Here is a 23760-nt window from a genome sequence, read left to right as displayed (position 1 = left end):
TGGCAGAAGAAAATGAGACTAGAGATTCTAGGGCAACATTTAAAGGATGTTGGGAAAGAAATTTTAGGCTTAACACAATCTAATTATGAAGTGGCTGGGACGGAAAGATCAGTTTATGTTGACTGATTTTAGGTACCATTGTCCTTTTGTGAGTTAAGAGTGATTTATTTAACAAGTGGGTGTTCAACAGCATTGGTGCAGCGGACCAGGATCTCTGCAATGGCCTTCCCTGAGTTATAAAGCAGCTAAAAGGGAATATTTTCATGTATAACTACAAAAAACAGTGTAAGGAGAAGGTTCATCCTTAAGAGAAACCAAGGAGAGCTTTCAAATACAGGAGACTGTAAAGAAGGGTTGACACTTAATTGAGGTCACAAGTGAGTCTACCTAAAGCGTGGGCAAAAGGTGGAGTAGAGCACGTGGTCTGAGATGACACATAATGGGTAAAAACTGTGGGAATTAGTTGGAAGGACAAGACTGAATCCTAGAAAATTAGATTTAACAGAGTGACACTTACATATATATATTAGAGGGCTGCTGAAACGAAATTACTGATTTTCATGGGCCGGATAGTTGAAGATCCCATGAGAGAAGAAGCAAAAGCCAAGTGGATGTGGTTCAAAATACTTCAGCTGACTCTCTCTCTAGATTCCATATCCTTGCAGGCTGCAGAAGCCAAGAAATCTCCCCACAGTTGTGCTCAACTTCAGAATGGGCAATTATAAACAAGGACTCTGGTAAGGAAGAATTTGGAAGGAATCACTACAAGAGTTAAGTCATGGCAGATGGCGCACAGACTGTTTAAGATACTGTATTGAAGGCAGAGAGCAAATACATCCTGCTTAGCAAGAAAGGCTTGAGAAAGGGCAAAAGGGAGCCTACATGGTTAAGCAGCAGGGTATGAGACTGCTGAAAGCAAGAACATACCTTTCAGATAGCTGAAGACTTTTTTAAAAATGGTAAGAACTGCAAACATCTTAAGAGTAAATATAACTTAAAAAAAAAAAAATCCACAGCAAGGCAAATCAAAACAATTGCGAGATACATAAGAGATTTGTTAACCAAAATAGTTGCAAGAAACATGGAAGTTAAGAAATTCTATTTCTACAATAACAGCAGCAGGAAGTCTGGCAGAGAGTCTGTAGCACCAAAAGACAATCAAGGAAAACAAAAGCACTTAGATGAAGTTATAGGAACAAAATTGTCTTAACATTTTCTGCTTAACATTTTCTTAGCATTGTCTGCTTTTGCTGTAGAAGGGTTTTAGTAGAGAGATATATATATACATGACTATTTCTCTATGGGGGAAATAATCTGAAGTCATACTTTGTCAGTATGAGTTGGTACAAAATAAAATGAAGAAAATATCAAGACCAGATGGCATACATCTAAGATTTTTAAAGGCATTCGGGGTGAAATAGTCAAAATCGTAACACTGGTGTAAAATTTGTTGCTTAAAAATACTTTTATAGCTTTTGAGACATGAAGTTGCAAATATGTTGTAAATTTTAAAGTTAATTTGAGGGAGTTTGAGAGTATATACCATTAAGTCAGTACTGTGCAAATCAGTTGAAACTATACTAATACTTTTTTTTTAAAGATCTAGAAGGTGCTTAACAGTGTCAGTTCGTCAAACACTACAGGAAACCACAACTGGCTAAGAGGAAGAGGAGGAAACGCTGCAGCTGGCTAAGAGGAAAGTGCCTCTTAAAAAATTGTTAAAATATGGGAGAAAAGGATGATTTTTTATGGTCAGTTTTCAGAGTGGAAGGAGGCCATGAGTGAAGTTCCATAGGAGATGTACAGGGTTCCATGAGTCTCAAAATATATGTGAATATGGTGGAACAGTTGTGAACAACTGGTAAATTTGCTGATCATACTAAGTTATTAAAGGTATTAAATATGAGTAGCCTGAATGACTGGTTATTAAAATGGCAAATAAAATTCTGTGAAGATAAATGTGAACTGGTAAATATGAAAACCAATTTTTATTTCACTTATTCCACTTAGCTTGGTATTTAGCAGTTAAATGTTTCTATGAAAATGTCGGTCCTGTGCTTAGGCGATCACAGAAATGCAAGTATTCAATTAAGAATTATTAGGAAAGCATCAGAGAAAAGACATGTATATCATTGTATCAGTCAATAGACATGTGATAGGCCATGATATTTAACTTCTTAAATACTATGTGCAGTGTTGATCCTCGTCTGGAAAAAGAAAATAAAAAAGGATGTAATCAAAGTGGAAATGCTTCCAAGAGCTTCCAAGCTCTAATCAGGGTTTGATTTTTATCTTTAACAGCATGAGCAATGCTTTTATAGTCTCCCTTTGTTTTCTGTTCTTGTTTTAATTTCCTGGATGATTTTTTCTAGCATTTCTTTAAGAAGTTCTTTGCCTAGCCATTCTGGCCTTTGGTTTAAATTCCCGGTCTTCTTGTATGAAGGAGTGGTTTGCTCCTGAGTTCCAACTAAGTTTCCTTTGAAAGACAGCTAGTTATTCTGGGTGCCCCTTGTAGAGAATTCCAATGGAATTTCCCCAGAAATTTTCTAAATAAGTGAAAATTTGCTGTTCTGAAGTCTAAAGTCCAAGTCCATAGCTTACCTTCTTAGCCTTTCTCCAAATCTCAATCTTCTCCCAGTCACTACAACTCAAACTGCCATCTCTGATCACATTCACCATTTCTTTCTCATTGTGAAGCAAGTCAAATGCAGTATTTCTCTGGTTGCCCCCTGTAGCATTTGCATTAGGAAATCATAAGCAGTGTGTTCTAGACACTTCTACAGTAATTTTTAGAGTTGTATTTCTGTTTCAGCAGATGTCCAGATCATAGGGGTCAAAATCCTCCATATGGACCAATGCCTGTGATGAGGGGATTCCTGCTATTGTCTGCACCCAGCCTCAGAGACATCTTCTTAGTCAGGTGGCCTGTAACAGACTTCTACCACATCATCATCAGTGTTGCATCCTCTTTGACCTAGACCCTGAAAGTCTTCACAAACACCTCCTGGTTTCACCAGGCCTCTGCTCGGTCGAGAACGTCCTTTACATAACACATACTCCCTCTGCTTCTTTACTGCCTACCTGCCCTCAGCAGTCTTTAACCAAGTATTTTTTGAAGACAACCAATTCAGTCTACTGGAAGCAGGAGCCATGTGGAACTGAAGAGGAAAAGAAGTTATTGCCAAATGGCATGAAGACGTCTTGAAGCTGGATATAAGGAGAAAGCTTAGGACAGAAAAGCATTGGAATATCTCATGCTTTTTAATCCTTAGAGGCCTTGAAGCATACTGTAATCTGACAGGAAAGATTTATGCATGGTTGTTCAAGCACAGAGGCAGGAGAGTGCCCTAGATGACCTTTCTATTAATGGGAGAGCAGCTGTCAAATGGGATATGAGACCGGAAATTTGAATATCAGTAGCTTAGTGATCATCTGGGAGCAAGTAACATGGTAAAAGAAGGTGGGTGAGAGCCCAAGAGTAAGTTTGAAATTTACACTTCCAACGTACTTGTGAGGATTTCAGAGTTGTGTGGTGCTCATTATGGAGCACATGAATATTATTGAAAAGGCTACCTGACACAGCAAGATGACACAAGCAGAAAATACTTGGTTGTCAGATTTTAAAAAAACTATAATTTATAATCAAAACACTGTAGAAAAGCTTAAAAGAATGTGAAAATTGCAAACACTGAGTATTGCCTCTTCTGCTAAATGAAGGTTTGAGACTAAAATAGTCATGCAAGCAAGCACATAACCCCTCTGAACACATTATCTGCCTTTGCTTTTAATTCATTTGTGCTCAGCCCATATGCATACAAAGGAAGATGATTATCTGTGTGGACAAAATCATCGTGAAGGACAGAAAAAAATTAAATTGCTTGAGACTTGATTATCACTTCCACTTAACCTGGATATCTAGCAGAGTGAAAATACGAATGTCCTGCCATAGGTATAAAGACAATTTTTTCTCACTTTAATTCTAATTTCTGTGGACAGCATAATGCAAAAGGATTTACCTATATAAAAATAAGACCTTCTCTCTTCAACACTATTGTTTTATCCTAGATGGCAGGAAATTGAGTAATTAATGTCATGTTTGGCTACTTGTAGGTTAGCTCCTGAATTAAAGAAGAACCTGGATCATTGGTTCCTAGGGATGTCAGCGAGATGTGAGTGGGAAAAGGGCTGGGAAGAAATAATGTTTCTTTCTTATTATTTGAGACGTAGTATGTGAGAACTATAACTACTTTCTGGATATACATTCTTCCACTGGCACAAAGCATGAGCTGATGGGAAGCTGATTTAGATTATACACTTAGCAGAAGCTACATAAGATGAATTCCTCTTTATTGAAGAAGATCACAGAAATAAGTTTTGACCAATGATTCATGGGCATGTTTGAATATAATTTAGTAATTTACAGCTAGATTGACTGAGTAGAAACAATAAAGCTACAAATAATTTGTCTTTTACCAGGACTTTGGCAAGACATATTGAAAAAACAACATTTTTGTTATGACCTTGTCATATTTACTTCAATCAGAAGCTACTAGCAACTTCATAGCTTGTCATATTCATTGCATTCCAACAAATATTACTACCTTATCATCTCTACTTGCCTAAATTATTATTTAATAGGTCTTCTTTTTAGTACCTACCCTAGCAACTAGTATATTTTTCTTTTTGGGGTGGAACATATTGGCAAAGCAGAGACATGGATAGATGTATTTACTCAGAATATGTGATTTAAATGTGAACATTTCTAAGCAAAAAGTTGTCTTAAAATCTTTTCAGTGTCTCATCAGTATGAAGTGGGCATTAGTATAATCCTTGAGGGATGATATTTTAATTTTGATTGAAACAGGAAATGCAATTTAATGATGTCTCTAAGGACAGACAGACTGGGGCTCCAGGCAGAAATAAAACGAAGAGAAGGAGCTTCAAATGCATGATCTGCAGAGGCAATATGTTCTGTTCTTTTACCCTCTGGATTCACATCTCTGATAAAAGTGTACTTATTACATAGGTGTAGAAGGAAAAGGACTGTAGACATCACTTGCTGTTCTCCTGCTGTGTGTTCATGTACTACTTTTTCTTCATAGAAACAATCAGTTTACTGGAGGGATGTCTTTTTTATTATTATCATTATCAGTTTTGAAATGTTACCTGTTAGGGATTTAAATATTATTTTATAAACTAGCATTTATTCTGATATCTGAAATCTTTAGTTCCCTGGTACAAATACAATGAAAGTATTTAGTTGCTGAAATCTTAAGTTTTCAGGTACAGAGAACACTTGGATCATAATGTGAGTGGCCAGCTTTATCCATATAAATTCTTGTCAATTACTTTTCGGTTGGGTATTAAGCAGGTCTCAGCTTCTTTTTTGCATTTATCCAATTTTTATTTAATTTTCTTTTTAAACTGAAATAATCATAATTTGCTATCTCATTTTGAATCATCTACTTTGCCATTAAGAGGTGACCACCAAGACAGCATCATGCCAGTCTTTATTACACTTTTTATATAGAAGTATATTTATACAACCATATTTTGTGCTGGAGTAGAAGTTTTGCAAAAATACAGTTCTAATGTTTGAAATTTTTAGATTGCATTTTAGTTAGACTCACAAAGATTGCAGGCACAGAACTTGAATGTCTAGATACTTTTTTTCAGTTTCAATGAAGCAGTTTTGACATTTATCTTCATTGCCAAGGGCGATTAATTTTGTTTAATATCTTACTGAAGAATAGAATGACAAGTATTGTAATCAAGTATTAGGCATAATACATATTGCAGTAAGGAGTACTCCTCAGGCAACATTAATGAATCAATAATATTTTAGAGTACAAAATTTAGGATTATTTTCCTTTAAACTATATGAAGTGGTTTTTTTTATCCATTTCCAATATCAATCTAGATATGATGCTAAGGGTGTTTACTGAGCCTTCGTGAGACTGCAGTTCCAGAAATAAGTACTTCTCAGAGAGTGCTTATATATAAATCATGATCACCTGAAGACAAAATATGCTCAATATCAATTAGAATTGAGAGTCTTAGTGTAACTGTGAAGCACTGAATCCCTGGACATTTACACCTTGAAATCCATGGTAGTAATTTCTATGATAAGGATGCTTTTTTGAGGAATGTGGCTTGTGAGTTAATGACATACACAAACCACTCAGAAAGAGGCGTATTTTTGCATTGCTAAAACACTGCTAAAATGTTGTCAGTGGCAAATGAAATAAACATGAAAATAATTTTTTTTACCACATTAAGAAAATTTTACTTTCACTGTAAATGGCAAAATGCTAGTCTCATGTAAGTAAAGCAAGCACAGGGACTACAAACTTATTTGCTTGACTGGCCTTAACTCAGTTTCTCCCCCCTGTCCTTGCCCCAGATCAGTGTTCTGCTGCTTGGAAATCTGTGCTAATATATGCTAGTGAATAGATTTGGTAATGTGTCCCTGATTTATTGAGTGCCTTAAGATGCAACAGAAAGAATAGTATCTGCTGAATTAGACTAGTGTTCCTTAGAAGAACCCCTTTCTTTTTTCCCTGCATACTCTCACAGCCCTAGTTTCTAAATTGTGTCCAGTGGTCCCCTTGGAGCCTTCAAAAACCCAGGAGAATATTGGCAGCTGAGTCTCAAAGTACCAGCACTGTTTCTTAGATCCTTCATTAAAACTATCACTGATTTGTGTCTTCCCTAAAGAAAAGTTCCTTTGGAGCTTCTGAGAAGTAACTGCAAAACATCTTGTTTAAGTCCACTGCAAATGTACTAGTTTTCATCTGATTGTTTCTAAAAAATTGTCTTTTGGAGTATCTGTCTCATACAATATCCTTATCACTACAGGCATGTCACTGCTACTTATTTCATCTCCTGCAGAGAAAATATGGCCAATTCTGATCAGGTATTCACAAAATATTCTGATGCTATTGAAAGTATAGAAAAAGACAGAAAGAAAAAAGGATTCCTGTGAGTCTAAATGCAGACCCATGTGCAGAGCATGTTTTCTTATGTCTCACGTAGTGGAATTCAAGAACCTTAGGGTAACCTATAAATTATTTGGGAGAAAAAAGGCTCCAGGAAAAGGCAAATTATTTAACAAAATGATAAATAAGAAGACATTATTGAAAATGACATACACAGTAACTAGGGTCTTCCATAAACATAGGAAGAAACCTCTCTGGTTGAGTCTGAGAATTAATGCATATCTTAATGGATGACTGCAGGAGGCTTTTAAAGAATTAGACCACAGAAACCAGAATACACAAGGAGATACAATCTAACAGAAATACTCCACTCAGGGGTATGCCTCACATAGGAGTGACAGTACATGAACTCCAGGTACATATACACATGAAGATTTGATTCCTGCTCTTTCCACTCCAAGGTCTCTCCCTATGGTTAGGTATCTTCTTGCTTCTCTTCTTTTCAGGCTGATTTCTTCTTCATGTCTAAAGTCTCTAATTACTTCTTTACTGTTTAATTCAATTCAGCTGATGGTTATTCTGTTATTCAATCTACATGCACAGTCTCTATGCTCACATTCTTTTCTTAACACATGAAGTGGTGTTATCCAGACTATTTGCCAAGGGTGGACACTGCAGGTACTCGTACAGTACACAGGTGGAAGGAGTGTCTTGCCAATGCGCAACATCTTCCTGAAAAGAGACACTTTCCTAAAGACTCCTTTCATGTAAGAACCAAACAAACAATATTTCTTGCAAAGAAAAGAGTTGTGTATTACAACATAGAAGTTGTGTATTACAACTTCTATGGCTGCACAGAGGATGTAGAAAACTTTGTTTCAACATTTTTCCTTGCTTCCTGAGAAGAGTCACCAAGCAGCAGGGAGCTGTTTATTTCTTCGGAGATGGAAGATATTTGATACAGCTTTACTTTGTACAAAACAAATCTTTTTGAATGAAAAAGAAATTGCTCAGAATTTCCTGGTCAATGACACCTGCTCTAAGGAGGCAGACTTTTATACTAAATAGTCCTTTGGGTGTGTCTAATGCAGTAAATTTTGGCTACATTTTTGACGCATGGTCCTTATTTATGTCACAGCAGTCCACTCCCCTGATGAAGACAGGCCTACTGATAAAGCATATGTATAATACATACCTGCAATGAGCTGGGTATTTTAAGCACCTGGCAGTAGAGTGGGCTGGCTGTCCAGAATATGGGAGTCTCAAAAAATACAGGCAAATAACTGTTATATCTCTGCTTCCCTTTGTCCAAATTTCCTTCCTGAAAGAAGTACTCTAAGTGATAGTTGTGAAGGCTCAGTGCTGCCACAAAGCATTCACTGAACAACAAATTGACCATAAGCCAGCAGAGCCAGCAATGTGCCCTTGTGTCCCAGGACGCCAATGGTCTCCTGGGGTGCACTAAAAATAGTGTGGCCAGCAGGTCGAGTAAGGTCATCCTCTCCTTCTACTTTGCCCTGGTGAGGCCAAATCTGGAGTACTGTGTCCCGTTCTGGCCCCCCCAGTTCACAAAAGACAGGGAACTACTGGAAACAGTCAAGCAGAGGTCTACAAAGATGATTAAGGGAATGCCCAGGCCGGAAGGGACCTCCAAAGGTCATCTAGTCCGACCTCCCCGCAGTCAGCAGGGACACCCCCAACTAGACCAGGTTGCCCAGGGCCTCATTGAGCCTCACCTTGAATATCTCCAGGGATGGGGCCTCAACCACCTCCTGGGCAACCTGTTCCAGTGCTCCACTACCCTCACAGTAAAGAACCCTCTCCTAATCTCCAATCTAAATCTGCTCCCCTCCAGCTTGAAGCCATTGCCCCTCGTCCTGTCACTGCAGGCCTTTCTAAACAGGCTCTCCCCAGACTTCCTGTAGGCAACAGACACAATGGGCAACAGACACAAGGGGCAACAGACACAAGCTGGAACATAGGAAGTTCTGTCTGAACATGCGGAAAATCTTCTTTACTTTGATGGTGCCAGAGCACTATAACAGGCTGCCCAGAAAGGATGTGGAGTCTCTTTCTGTGGAGATATTCAACGCCCATCTGGATGTGTTCCTGTCCAGCCTGCTTTAGGTGAATGTCCTTTGGCAGGAGGTGGACTAGAAGATCTCTGAAGGTCCCTTCCAACTGCTACAATTCTGTGATTCTGTGAATAAAGTTTCATTTTAGCTTGAGGTAACCTATGTTGAGGGGCCTGGTAGCTAACAGCCTTTGCTTAGGGCAGGTCTAAAAGAAAAAATAAGTCTAAAATTAAGACAAATAAGAAAATGTTCATGTCTTCAAATATGCTGGATATAAAAGTCTTGACTCCCTGCACATAAGTGTGTATGTAGAAGAAAGTAAATGGGAGAGCAGTAACAGCATCCAGAAAAAGTATAGGAAGACTGCTTTGGGCAAAACTGATGTATGGCCAAGTGGGAAAATTATTTAAATTAACAAATTTCATTTAGAATGCTAATGAAGAGGCAGGAGGGGAAGGCAAGCCTGTTTGCATAAACTGAACTTCTCTTGGATGTCAATTCCACTAGAAAAAAATGCTGATGGCACCGTCATATTTATTTCTTATTGAAAAGTTCTTTGAGACCCCAGTGTTCGTTTGTTTACAGGCTTGGGTTCTTTTTCTAACTTAATAATTATTGTTCAGTTTGGTTTGATATTGGGCCTAAATATACACATCTGATTTCAAAATACATGTGCCATATAAGAAATAGATTGCTGTTTCAAATCAGTAGGGCTACATACGTACTGAAAGCAAAAGTTACTGAATTTTATTTATGAATATGGCTGTGCCACTATTGTTTGGAAATAAATCAGCACTAATTGCTTGCTCATATTCAGCTTTTCTACACTGACAGCTAGATGCCAGATTTTATTATTCTTGTAATATTACTCTAGAGCTGTATTTTTACATACCAGATGAGAGAGGTGGATATCAGAGGAATAGCAATCAGTATCACTGATTTTGTAAGACACTTGCACTGATCAGTAATGCTTTTTTAACCTGCAAAAAACCAGCATTTTAAACAATCCTGCAATACAGGAGATGGCTATTCAGAAAGTACTGACTCCATCTGTCTTAATTATAGAAACTTAAATAAGATAAACTCTGAGCATCAGGTACCTAGCCATAAAAAGAGGGTAAGGCAATAGTGGGTCAAAGAAAAACCCTTCAGGCTTTAGCTCTGTTGTATTTATACGATTGAATGTTTCTTTACTTTATTATTTTAAAAGTGCTCAATATATTATAACATCTGTAAAAGTAATTTGACTTCAGCTCTTCCAAGTGCACACAAAAGCCTTCCAGCAATAGAGCACCCCTAAGTACCATGTCCCTCTATATGTATCATCTTCATCAAAACATATACATTTGGGTTTCTGGGTAACAGTTTAAATTTGTCAGATCCCTGTACTCTGGTTTGTTAACATCAGTCCCTAAAAGTAAATAAGAATAAATTCTCACTGTTCTAGATCTTGTTGCCAGTCTACCATCAAAATAACTCATGTTACATGAAAATATTTGGAGACTAATTTTCAAGATTAATTTTATTAAGTTATATTGGAATGTGAATTAAAATAGTGAGATCTGTCTCTGGTGTAGGTCTTGACTAGCATAAAGTAGATAATTGTTGCTATCAGATATTTTCCAAATTCACTTTATGGTGAGAATTTTGAATTGTTGCATATTTACAAATTACCCACCAAAAAAATAATTCTTTTCCTCCATTCCCTTTAATTTTATCTGATCAATTCCTTGTAAAGAAAAGCCATTTATTTTTCCAGGTCCTGTTGGGTAAAAAACGTCTCCAAAGTAATAAAATTTGAGCCTTGGGTTATTGCTGAACTTTATCGAGTGAAAAGCTTTTAATCAAGAATGCATTTTGCTCAGCTTCATCAAGATAGCTATATCCTAGCCGCAGAATTACAGCATGTAGTGACCCTGCTACACATTTGGGCATCCGTCAGGTTGAGAATTTAAATTTACAGCCTATATAGAAATACATTCTTGTCTGTCTGGTCGCTTGAATGAGTGTTGGCTATCATCTTGTGAATCTGTTTTTGACTCAGGAAGACTTTCAAAGTCACCCCCTGATTTTGCCTTTTTAAAAAACTAACATGTCCTGGCAGTGGCACACAGCTAGAAAACCATATCTAGATTGAACGTGAGAGAAAAGCACATTTGCTTTTTTGTATCAGTGATATTTTCATGGTCATTGGGAGATTTGGAAGCAGGAGTCCACTACAGCCCCAAATAATACACCATCTTGATGGTTGAGGACATACATGTTCTATTTTGCCAGATTGTTACAAGCGCCTTCAACAATTCTCAACAGCATAATTCCCAGATAGACGTTTTTCTTGCTGGCTACAGGAGGCAAAAAGACTGTAATTAAAATGGCTTCCTTGACCTGAAAGCGATATTTTGATGACAGTGAATTCCAAAACACCCTGCACCTACCTTAATAAAATAGGTAAGAAAAGACTACATGAGACCCTAATCTGTACTATCTGTAAGCCACAGACAGCTACTAACAAAGAGGTCTAAAAGGTTTGTGCACCTCTTGTCTCAGTCAAATGCCTACCTTACATACTGTTTAAAGGGTGTTTTTCTTTTTTTTTTTTTTTAATGAAATGTTTTTAAGCAGTCTGACAGTGCCATTAATTCTGCAATTATATTGTATGCAGTTTCAAGGTATTTCTTAAATTTTAGTACTTCACTAACCTAGAACACCATCATCCTTCTGTTAAAAAGTGTATATTTTATGTTAAAAGCCCATTATGTTCTTACGTAAATCTTTTGGTGTAATAACAATGGTTACCTTTTCTTTGGCTTTGGACCCTTAATTTCTCTAACAGATTATTAATAGAATTGCAAAATCATATCCCTCTACAGAGAAAAAAATTGAAAGTGTAATGTACTGGTGACTTTGCAATACGCATACAATGGAGCTATAATAAAATGTGTCATCTCAGTCGGCAGCCAAGTTACTTTGTATTACCACTGTAGTAAGAGACAGAGACAGTTTGTGTGGTGTAAGAGCATGAAAATCAGCCTGTGTTTTCACACAGTGTACTGTTTTTGAAATATCATCTCAAAGAAGTGATCCATAGAGTATTTCTGCCGGTTTGTGCAATGTTATCACATAAGATAAGGCATACTTCCTGGATTTCAGCTGCTGAACTGCATTTTGGGATAGCTTAAGCAATGTAGAATAGTTGCTTAATATTATTTTCCATGTTAAAAATTTTTCAGCCATTATGAAGATGCAATTAGGAGTAGGAATGTCCATGAAGTAGTCTCCCTTTTGGAATCTGAACTGCAAAAAAAAAATTTTCACCACTACCATGTATTGAAAATGCTTCTTTTCTTCTAGAACACAGAAGTCTCAGAAGAGGTTATTGGCAAAATGCTTAAAGAAATAAATCACCTGGTTCACTATATTATAGTTATCAGGCTTGTTAAAAGGATAAATGATTCATCCTAATGCACACCATTTCAGGTTATGAGTATGCTTTGGAAAATGTTCATATTGACTTCTAATTCTGTAGTTGTCAAAGTAGAGATTTACCCAGATATAACATCAACTATTATTCTTGGGAGCAAGGAAATTCTGCACCCCAATTTTAACTCTGCTAGTGGTTATGCCATTTATTTTGAATGTCAACATGCAGCAATTTAGCTGGCAATATATAATATGACTGCAGCTTTTCAGCCTTTTAGCTAATGAGCGGTGATCCCAGTATATTTTCAGCCTAAGTAGTTTTGTTTTTTTGATTCTGTGTGGCCACTATGTTTCCTGGAGTAATGTTCATCCCAAAGTTTGAGTATCTCCAATTATTCCTTATGGCAAGAAGTTGAAACATTGCACCCAAATTAAATTTCGTCCAGTGTTCTGGTGATTTCAGGTCAGGGCAAAGTACCACTTCATCACCTTACAAGGGGACTGAACCTAAGTGTTGGTAGCTGTTTTCATTCTTTTTCTTAAAACAGCAAATGAACCTCATCATGATATCAAGGGTTTTAAAATAATGTTAAGGACTAGAAAGAGATTTTTTTTTCCTTTCTTATATAGTAGTAAGTGAAGAATATTGCTTTTGAGACCATTCTACATCTTAATAAAACCTAAAACATATCATTTTGGGATTTAATGTTTAGCAGGAATGAAGTAAAAGTTGTATCTGTCTTGCTTTAGGACCACGCATAATGCCTGTAAATCAATAAAATGAGGCTAGTCATCCTATTGAGAGCTCTGAATAGCTCTTTTATTGTACTAGATGGTATGCTGTATGCCAGGAGGGAGGGGATGTAGTGTAGAGAGGGAAAGGGCATAGGAAAGAGAAGCTTGGCTTCCAGATGCCATAACAGTGGTCCTGACTTTGTAATCAAAATCCCTTCATTCCTGTTATTTTTTACGCTTTTCAGTAAACTAAGCAGAAGAGGCATTAGTTCAGATTATTTTACTTAATGTTAGATCTTTTTAATCCAGATGTGTTTATTTCAGGTTTTGGGTTGTTTTCAATATAGCAGCCAGCCATGACAGCTTAGATAAAATCCAAACCATCTGTTAAATCTCTGCCTAAAACACCATAGATTAAAAAGCAACTAGCAGTAAATCAGACACAGGTTTGGCCCTCTAAATGACAGGCTAATCTATGTAGCTTTAAGTGAGTATAGTGTGGTTTTTTTAATTAGAAAAACACACATATTGTTCATATCCTTCATCTATTATTTAAAGTTTGTCATCATTGAATCATCTTTCACATACAGATTCTAAGATTCCACAAGTCATTTTATTTTAGTTGAAACTGATGATCTTTGTTTGGTTTCCTGCCTAGTTCTCTGAGGAAACCAGGTGAAATTGTGTTATCGGCCTACATGTCTCACTTTTTGATCTCTTGGCCACTGCCAGCCAAATCTGACGTAAGGCAAGGGGCTCAATGATGTGAATTTTCCAAGGCCTGTAGAGAGGGAAATGCAACATACATTTCCCTCTGCCCAAAGCTATAGCTCGGCTCAGTCCTGGGATGCAGCTGAGACACAGTGAGTGCTGCAGCCACCTTCCCAGGCCAGTAGGGAAGGATGCGGGAGTGAGGAGAAAAGGGACAGGCATCTTTTGGAAACTACTCATTGCTGGTTTCTTCACCTAGGAATCAACATGTTTCCTAGTATCCCAAATTCTGAAGGTTGCAGTGTGACCTCTGTGAAATGGTGTGATACTATTGTACACTTCTTAAATGGTTATATCAAGACATTGCAGTGCTTGGATGGGAATGACGACAGACTTGACTCTTCAGTGAGAATGTTCTTATCAGCCTATTTCATTATTTATTGCTATTCTTTTAAGAAAATTACAAAAAATCAGTTCACATAAAAATAATAATAGAAGGTATTTAAGTCTCCTATGATTTCTTGTATGAAAATATCATAAGAAAAAGCCTCAGTGGGTAGGAAATGGGAAGGGGAATGAGGACTGGAAGTTATTTATATGGTAATTTTCCTTTATCTGAAGTATATTTTAAAGTAATGAGCATTTGTAAACAGTGACTTGAGATCAGTACAGATATATTGAGTTATACAAAGGACCATGCCCCAAATTATCTTAAATTATACTTGGAGTAGCACTGAGGACCACAGAGATAAACTGATAGTTTTTTGTGTAACTTAGGGCACAATTTTATCTATTTTTCTCTAGCAGGAGTATTCATTGTAAACACGATTTTCCATAAATCATGTTGGACTTGCAGGCTACATTTATCTGATAGACAGATACATAATCCTGAGGAAAGTGGGCTATATTCCCTGAATTAAAACTGAGATGCAGTGGTGCACTAAACTAAAATATACCACATTCTATAAGAGCTTTTCACATAATAAGTGACAGCAATGTATGAGGCATAAAAAAAGCATTCTGACCAAACACACAGGGTCATACAGCCCCCAGTCTTCAAGTAGCAACCAATGCAAGATTCAGGGTTACAGATAACATAGTTATTTTCAAGGGGGGAGAGAAAAAGGAAGATGATGAATGCTGCCTTGTCACATCTTTGTGCTGTATTAAATATTTGAAGACATTTAATCACAACATTGCAATACCAATATATTGAGGAACCCCTTTCTATCTCAAAGTCTTTGCAGCTGTAGGAAACTGTGTCAGATATCAGAAATGTTTCCCAGATGTTGAAGTCAGAGTGTCACTGGTTCGTATCAAATTAGATGCCAACAATGTTCTAGAGGAAACTTGTGCCCTAATTAATTTTCTGCCAAAACTAAATTTAACTGAAAATCCTTTGATCAATGTTATTGAACTAACTCAGCATCTGAAGTGAATGCTTCGTATCTTTCAGTGGTCTGTGAGAAAATAAAATTGTGCAGCGTGAAATAGAAGTGCCAGAAGAAAACTGTACATTGTAGTGTTGCTTCTGGCAGTACAAGTAGTACAATATAAATACAGAAGTGCATTTCTCCACAGTGTTAAACAGAGAGTTTGGCCTTTCAAAGTGCAGTTAAGCTTCATTTTACTAATAATAGTTTGTCCTGTTAGCCATTATCCACTGGCAAATCTGTATTTACCAGTACCTGCTAGAAATGCAGTTGGCTTAGCAGGCCAACACGATGCTGTTTTTCAAATGAGCAACATATTCTGTTACATGCGTAGTTTATGTCTTTCTGTCATGACTGACACCTGTGCCGGCTTCCCTTAGTAAGAAAGGTGGAAAAATAGAAAAAATACCTCCAGCTCCTTGAAAGATGAGGGCTCTTTATCATCAAAGGGAAGGAATTGTGGGGACAATGGTAAATGTGGGGTGATGACAGGCAGGGGAATATCAGTTTTATTTCAATGAGCATGATGCCTGCTTCTGTGGGCCTATTCATCTTAGTGGTTTATTTTCTACCTGGATAATCATTAAAGGAGATATGCTGGCAAGGGATGGAAAAAAAAGAGAGATTAACAGAGCAAATTGGCTACGGAACAGGTAAAGTTGGACAATTTTTTTTTTTTCTAGTTTTAAATCTAGGATCTGTGTCAGATCATTACAAGTCCTCTAGCCTAGAATACAGGAGGATGATTTATGAAGCCTAGAGAAACTGGCAACACAATGTCAGTGAGGGCTTATATGGGTCATGGACTTCATCTGTCCTAACCCTAGCCTGGAATGTAGGTGGCAACATAAAGCAGAAGCACTGAGCTGTCAGGTGTAATCTAGGTTATGTCCAGACACAGTGCAGAGATGTTGCAGTTCTGGAGTCCTGTTGAGACTTGGGGATTATTAGTTCAGATGTAATTCTTGAATTAATGTGCATTTCCTGTGTCTAGATCTGATCTGACATGGCATTACTTTGATCTGTGTGGATTTGCTAGTTTCGTATTCTGTAAGATCAAGCACTGAACCGGCAGCAAGAAGTCCATCAGTTGGCTTGCAAAATAGTCAAGGGCATAAATACTAATGCATGTTTGCATAAAGAATGGAATAAACCGGAAAGCATAGGTAAGATAGTTTACATATAAAACTCACTTGTTTAAAATCTTTTCTCAGAGGAGCGTGCACCTTTTTGCCAATAGACTTTTTATTTTAAACAGTTGTTACTGTGCCTCCATATTCCAACTGCCATTCACACCATTTTCAGGGAAAGCTTTTGGAAATACCACATCCGTGGGGACTGCAATTTATTACAGCTAAAAATCGGGTAAAAACAAACCAGTGACACGAATGAAGCCAGTCCTGGAAGAAGGTCATGGATTGCTTTCTCAAAGAGAAACTGAAAAGCAGGTCTGTCATTTCAAAGTTATGTAATCTGGAGTATGGAAGGAACAGTTTCAGAAGGGTCATCCTACCTTTTGGGCAGAGATATACCTGGGATTGGATTGGTTTGTTGGATTATTAGGAGATTACATTCAGTAGTACATGGTATTTTTATTTACTGACCCAGTTACAAGCAGAACAAGGTACTCGGCGAAAAAATTGAATCAAAGATGAAGAACAATTCCAAAATATAGAGCTACAATTTTCAGTAGCTTTGTGGGATGTTTTCATGTTCATTTTTTGTTATAAACATACATTTCTTATTTCTGAGTGGAATTCTCATTTTGTGGAGTATTTACAGATCTTCATGCAGTTGTGCAGCTTTTAAGAAATTTCCATGCTTACAAATTGTGACAGAAATTAGCAAAGAAAGACAAAGCTTTATCTGCTTAGAAGGCTTCGAAAAAAATGTTTAGCTTCAGAATTGACAAGCTTTACTTTCTATAAACTTTAAAAATTGTCACCTTCTATAAAATCTTGTAAGAAGTATTTATTGTTTCAGCAGAGGTTACTTCATGATTTTAACTAATCAAGTTGGGAATAGAGTTCCTTTAAATTCTATTTCAATACTTACTAACTGACAAGAGAAAAACTAAGATATACATGAAGAACTGTCTCCTTCAAATGGAAGAGCTGCTTTAACATTGCAACTATTACTGCAAAATAAACTGAACAAAAATGGTTTACAATTAGAAAAGATATTTGTTTATCTTTTTTTTATGATACACGTACAATCCCAGGTTGACACTGAAACAGTGCTTTAAATCATTCATCAAATTGAGCAAATTGCTAAATATTTTCAGTAAGTCCTGAAAAAGTAAACACAAGCTGCGTGACTTACTGGTTAACTTGTCTGCAAATGCCTTAAGTAAAGCTGGTCCAGGGAGAGCTCTGGAATTTGTGGAGCCTGATAGTAGAAGATCCCTCTTCAGATATGAGTACACACATCCAGCTATCACATAGCTTCTAATTTCATGTGTTACACCATTATTCAAATATTCTGAACCAGTTTTCCCAGCTCCTAGTAAGTACTATATTAATGTGAAAAGAAGTGGTGATATTTCAATATTAACCTTCAAAATTAACATCATTGTATTATTATTTACAGCAATCTTTGGTAATATATACAAATGGCTGTGTTCTACTTGAAGGTCAAAATGCTCATAGAAAACTGTGTAGTAGCTAGCTCCGTAATTTTCTGACAGAGCTTGTCTTCAGAAGACTGTTTTACCACTATCAAAAGAAAAAAGCTGCAGAAAATAAAATTCTGCAATTTTTAAAATTCAAGCACACAAATGTTTGTGCAAATACTGCCCTTCTTTGGTCCAGGCATGTCAGAAGAAGACTGGCTCTTCTGTGAAGAGGTTTTGCAAGCAAATCACTGAGGGTGTATTTTCATAAGATGACTTGTGCTAAATTAACGGCTTTTCTCCACTGAAAGACACAGGACCTGTTTACTTCTCTCCTACCTGCTCACTGTGCTTTACCCTCTCTATGGTGCTTATCTGATCACATAATAACTTTATTCAGCTCCCCAAAAGAGCAGAAAACTAGCTTGGAAATCAAGAAAGAAAAGGAAACATTCTTTGTTGGGCTGGTTATTTCAGCTCACTGTGTGATCAGAAGACTATCAGAGGCAGTCTGCTCCCATGACTCCCCCAACTCACTTGAGACCCCATCAGCTTTCTTCTGATGAAGACTAGCTGTGCTGTCTTATTTATCATTGCACATATCATCAGTTCTTGTTCTTTACTTATATCAGCACTGAAATAGTTTTCTCTCCCAGCTGGTATTCTTCTCTCACGCACTTTGCTCTTTATTTATTTAACATACTCCTGTCTCAGCAAATCCTTGTCAGTGCTTTCCTTATGTTTGGTTTCCAATAGTTTTATAGCTTGGTATTATTTAAAACATTAATATGAAGAGATGATAAAATGCATCTGAGCATATATCATGAATATACCCACTGAAGATTTACAGGATTTCTGACTACAACACAGGTTTAGATTAATATTAAATAAATCAAAGGCTGATTCATTTTCAAAAAAGATAACTGCTGATCTGATTGAAGAGCTTGTGTTAGAAGTTTTGGAAAGATTTTAAAAAAAAAAAAAAAAGAGAGCAAAATATAATACAACTTGCTGTTACAATACAAAGCAGACTTTCAAAAAAAAAGCAGTAGCAGCTCAGTAATGGATTACTAAACTTTTCAAAGACTCCAGCTTTGGTTTAATCTTTGAACAGACATTCACACAATACTGTCCAGCAAATAATATCTAATTTATTTTAAAATTCTAATAATTTTTTTTTCTTTTTTTTTTTTTCTTTTGATACAGGAGTAGAGCTTCTTTGAAAGCCAGGCTTCAATTGTTTGTGCCAGACAGAAGGGAACAGGGATTACCAACTGGACATTGAGTGATGCTGTGTATGATGCAGGCCAGCGAGAAGCACTGAGTTAACACCATCTGGGCCCCAGCAAACCTCAATTTTCTCTTTGCCAAGATACAGGTCAGCCCGGGTACCACAACCTGCAGTCCACCATCCCATCCTCATGACCACAGGGCCCCATTGGACCCTGGGGGAATGGCATACAGCCAGGTCCTGTCATTATGGGGAGAAAAAGGTTTTCCTCAGAGTTGAGAGCCAGTGGGTAGATTTTTGGGGCCCCATAATCTACAACTGTCAGCCAGCTGTTTGGAGTACCCTCGTGTTGCTTGGGGTGCAGGCACAGGCAGATTTTTCTTTCTTCATGTCTCGCTTTCTATGGGCTGGGACCAACGAAACACTGCCACGGTGTTTTGGAGAGCTGACTTCAAGGGAGTGATACTGGCAGATCTCCTAGCCACTGGGGCTTCTGGTATTACATTCTTTCTCAGAAGATGGCCACTTCCTTCATTTTTGTGGTGAGAGGGGAAGTACAATCCAGCACCATAACTGATTGAAAAATAACATGTAGGTAAAACCCAGGAAAAAACATGCCTACGTAAATTTTTATGCCTTTATTCATCAGTATGTGATACTACAGAGTATACAGAGTAACTGAGGCTGTGAAATCTTCCAGGTTTCACTTGTTTAAATTCCCACATGTGAAAGCAAGTTTCACATTTTTTTTTTTTTTGGAACAATGTTCCTATTTATTTTAAGAAACACTTTATATCTTGAGATTCATAGCTTCAAGAAATGCAGGAATGGCCAAACTGGTGGGTTTTGCAACCTGAAAAAACAATACTTGGACTACAAGCTGAAGTTAGTTTTGAAGAAATGCTTCCACTTTTAACACTTTTTGGAACACAGCCACTAAAATATGCAGCACTTTTTAACAGAGTTGCATAGATATCTTGTGTCGGTGAAAAAACAGAGGTAGGAAAAATTTCTTATTGGGCTTAAAAATACTGAAGGCTGATGTGTATTCAGTTTTCCTGCAAGAAATCTAAGTTCGCATCACACATAGGGAAAGAAGAGCTACTCTACTGTAGAAAACTGCATTGTATCAAACTAAATTCAATTCTTTGGGTAGGTGGATTGACTAAGCACGTTTCTTGGAGCTTTGAAACTATCTAGGTTTTCAGCTCATTGGCCAAACAAGCTCAACGATAATTTTAAAATATATTTCTGATTAACTTAAATTTGTTCAATATGTTTGTTTGGGATCAAGCAAAACATTTACAGATAGTCAGAACTTTTAAAAAGCTCAACTGCAAGTATTATTACAATGTATGTTATAGGTTATTAACATTTCCTCAAGAAGCTAAGTCAAACTCAATTTGCATTTTAAGTTTTTACATATTTTATCTCTTGAATGTTATCTTAGCAATATTATTTATCATGGTTGGGTTTTGTGTGCAGACTTCTGACTGTTCATTTTTGAACAATATATTTCATTTCATTCCCAAGCTATCTGGTTCTATACATGTTGGCACTCTCTTGCTTTCATGCTGAGAGATTAGTATATTAAATATTTTTAAAATGAGCTTTTCTCATGCCTATAGCTCTTCTCTTCACTCCTTGTAATTTGGCAATAAATTTCTATGCACCAAACCATTCAGATTCTCCCATTAATATGCAGGTTAAACAGTAGCAACAACTTAGTAAAAGAGAACTGTATGGAATATTAATTTGGGGTTTAAGTTACATTTCCCCTTTGGTTTAATGTTTCTACAAAAATGTATCTAATTTTCTCTCTACGATCTTCCTTCGGAGAATCCTTTTCCATGTCCCTCTTATAGACTATCAGCTATAAGTATTTAGAATAAAAGAAAATTATGTACAAAAACCAAGAACAACCTGGGACAGGGTGATTGTAGAGCAATAATGGATGACACTTATTAAGCAGATTATATCTATCAATTCAATATCATAGGACTGATTCTAGTGTCACTGAAAGCTGTATTCCCTTTTAAATCATAACACTTTTCTGACTTTCTGCCTGTGGTTCTGCTTTCTGCTGTTTTTTTATGGGTGTTTTTTGAGTGATTGTTTGTTTGTGGAGTTTGCTTAATTGTTTGGGTTTTTTGTTTGGTTTTATTTTTTTGGTTCAGTTTGATATTTACAAGTCTGCTTGATTTTAGAATCCTCTACAGATTTGTTTGAAACAGCTTTCTACATCCAGGTTTATTTAACATCTTCATTAATGTTCTGCAAGGGAATTAAGATGTTTCAATCAAATTTGTGACACTCAGTGTTCTGGCTTCAGTCCTTACCCTTCTTTATAAATTTTAAGACCACCACAAATGTTACAAGGAATTAAACATCTTGTACAATCACAACAATTGAATTGAAAGCACAGTCTATTTTTCTCATGACTGAGTCAACTATATGAGCATTAAAGTATATATATATTTTTTAATTATTTGTTTGAAGGATCAACTTCCAGAAAGGAATAGGTCAAAAACACACCATGGGGAAAAGAAAAAAAGAAAAAAATAAGATCATAAAGAAGCCTGACTAGCAGAGTCAGTGCTAGAAAAATTTCTCTTCCCCCTCTTATGCCACCACTGTAACCCCTGAACCTTCTTTTTCCACTTGTCTTAGGGTAAATATCAGTGTAAATCATCATGGTATCTAAGGAAACATAATGTTAATCTCAGCACTGTCATATAATTCTGTACAGCTACAAGAACCATATTATTCCTGGTGGTCTACTGGGAGAGGGTCTAATGGTTTTTAATGGAGTCATTTTATGAAATCTATTGCAACATAATTATGATGCCAGCTAATCTATCCAAAAAGGTCCTCTCAAAATGAACAAACGTCTTTAAGCAGCTTATCTGGTCTACTGTGCTGCAACATAGAGATTAAGAATATGGTATTGCCTCCTAACTTCTAGAAAGTTTTTACTAAGCTGAGTAAAATTTTCATAAACTGAAGCTGAGAAAAATATATTTGTTTTCACGTACTCATGTTTGCGTTAACACATGGGATAGTTTTATCCAAGTAAATAAAAAGGATAACGCCTGTACCACATTTCATCTTTGCTCACACTGAACTATCTGTTGACACGGGAAAGGAGCCTGGTTTGTGCAACGTAAGTGAAGAAGTTACAAGATATTAATTCAAAGTTTTTCAGTGATGACACGTAAATAAAATAATATTTCTGATGATGGACCTTACACAGAAGAGCTATTCTGGTGGATCTCAAGAATATTAGTGGCTTGTGTCATGCCTCATGACCTTTAGATATACTAAAATACCCTAAGAGCAATGGGTTAAAATGTAAATGAAGTCAGCTGTAAGAAGACTTCTTTGGCATTAAAAACCAGAAATCTGAGTGAAATCAGACCACTGGGATTGTTTACTGAGTTTGTTAAGAAGAGATGCAGACTCTTCAAATTCTGTCTGAACAGGTGGTAGAGGGAGACGCATCTTGGTTCAATAAGTCTTTTGAAACAGTGGACATCAAATAGTGCAATGAACTCCTTTTCTTTCCTCCCCTATCTGCCAAAGCAACATCAGCTAATTCAAATCCTGGAGTGCAATTAAACTAAGCAGAAAAACTCACCTTGATATGTGGCCACACTATTTGCTCTGCAGGGTAAATCATCTCCCAAGCACTTATCCTAGGGAAATGGGCATGTAGAAGTGGTAATTTTGGAAAAAAAAAAAAAAAAAGTAAATGAAGTGCTGTTATAGTTCTACAGAATATAGAGCAGGAACTGAGTCACTGAATTACCTGGGGTAGTGATTCATGTTATGAATGGAAAGATCAACCTAGCCCTCTTCTTTGGCCTATTTCCTGTCCTCTCTCTGTTATACACACATACATGGGCATGGCATATGAAGAATCATCTGCACATTTGTTTTGCACTCCTTGCAAGGACTTATGCTCACTTTGTCTATTTCATTATTTTACTATCTGTGAACAGCTGAAAAGTATTAAATGCACAATTGTATGCCCCCTTCATTACCTTGTATGACAGAAGAGGATTTCATTTTAGGTCTATGTCCCCCAAGAAAAGAGGGAAAAAAGGGGGGGGAAAGGGTATTTGAGGTATTAGGGTCCAGATTCTCAAATCTTCATTTGTTGCTAATTTTCATTGAAATATTTAAATTAAAGTATATTGTAAGTCTTAAAAAAAGTCTGGATCTAAACATCACATCTGCAAAAGCATTACACTGTAATCTTTTAGCCTTCTTATGCTGTAATGAATACTTGCTGTGAAGATCACGTACTGACTCAACAGTGGCCAGGAGAGGGTGGACTAAAAATTCCCAATTATTTTATCTTGTTTATCTTTTTCTTTTTTTTGTTTGTTTGTTTGTTTGTTTGTTTGTTTTTTATGAACGACTTCACAGCTTGGTCTACAGAAATAGGTGTTCAAGTAGATTAACTTGACAATGTGTGTGTATGCACACTTCTAACACAGAGCCATTGCATTGTACACAGATTGTACCTAGTTTTGTTTTATGCCAGCCACTTGAAATTCCAGAATTACAGTTATGCTTGTCTTTTCTTCTTTTCTTCCCCCCC

At 36.7% G+C, this 23760-nt stretch overlaps 1 protein-coding gene across 1 annotated transcript in view; it reads left to right on the top strand.

The window, feature by feature from the left end:
- PRR16 (proline rich 16) overlaps nucleotides 1–19223 on the top strand; it is a 187134-nt gene extending 167911 nt beyond the window's left edge. Inside the window, exon 4 of the mRNA XM_014953456.1 lies at nucleotides 19130–19223. The gene's annotated coding sequence lies outside the window, so the exon portion shown is untranslated. The remainder of the gene's footprint in view (nucleotides 1–19129) is intronic.
- The last annotated feature ends 4537 nt before the right edge of the window (nucleotides 19224–23760 follow it).

Source organism: Calidris pugnax, unplaced genomic scaffold (assembly GCF_001431845.1).
Source record: "Calidris pugnax isolate Ruff unplaced genomic scaffold, ASM143184v1 scaffold209, whole genome shotgun sequence".
NCBI classification, from domain to species: domain Eukaryota; kingdom Metazoa; phylum Chordata; class Aves; order Charadriiformes; family Scolopacidae; genus Calidris; species Calidris pugnax.
This window is presented reverse-complemented; position numbering and strand designations above follow the sequence as displayed.